The sequence below is a fragment of the Anneissia japonica genome, unplaced genomic scaffold, assembly GCF_011630105.1.
Source record: "Anneissia japonica isolate Jap-2015-1 unplaced genomic scaffold, ASM1163010v1 scaffold287844_len763494_cov143, whole genome shotgun sequence".
Taxonomy (NCBI): domain Eukaryota; kingdom Metazoa; phylum Echinodermata; class Crinoidea; order Comatulida; family Comatulidae; genus Anneissia; species Anneissia japonica.
This window is the reverse complement of record NW_022739814.1, coordinates 627,003-627,414: the sequence shown is the minus strand read 5'-3', so window position 1 is coordinate 627,414 and position 412 is coordinate 627,003. Positions and strand designations below refer to the sequence as shown.

The window sequence follows — 412 nt, the reverse complement described above, 5'->3', positions numbered from 1 at the left end:
TTTGACGATTTATATTATATTTATTCAACAGTGTTAACGGCTAAATCCCTTCAATATCATATATAATATACGATAGTATTTCTAGCTGTATTGCCAGATTTATCTGGCCAAACGCCCCCTTGAGGCGTAGCATTGTGTAATACAATGTTCCCGACGGTTGTTTGGACCTGTTCAACCATGATGCCTTCGTGGTCTAGTGGTTATGACGCTCGCCTAGTCAGCGAGAGGTCGCAGGTTCTAATCCCGTCTGAGGAATTTTATTACACAATGACTTTTATAGGACTTTATTCGTTGAAAAGCTACAGGGTAGCATACGATGTTCCATCATGTCCTTATTTAAACACTGTATATGTACCTTTGATGATTTATATTATTTATTCAACAGTGTTAACGGCTAACTCCCTTCAATATC

At 38.1% G+C, this 412-nt stretch overlaps 1 protein-coding gene across 3 annotated transcripts in view; it reads right to left on the bottom strand.

Annotated features, from left to right (window-relative positions):
* LOC117118049 (TBC1 domain family member 1-like) overlaps nucleotides 1–412 on the bottom strand; it is a 107,763-nt gene that overhangs the window by 14,034 nt on the left and 93,317 nt on the right. The window lies entirely within an intron of this gene.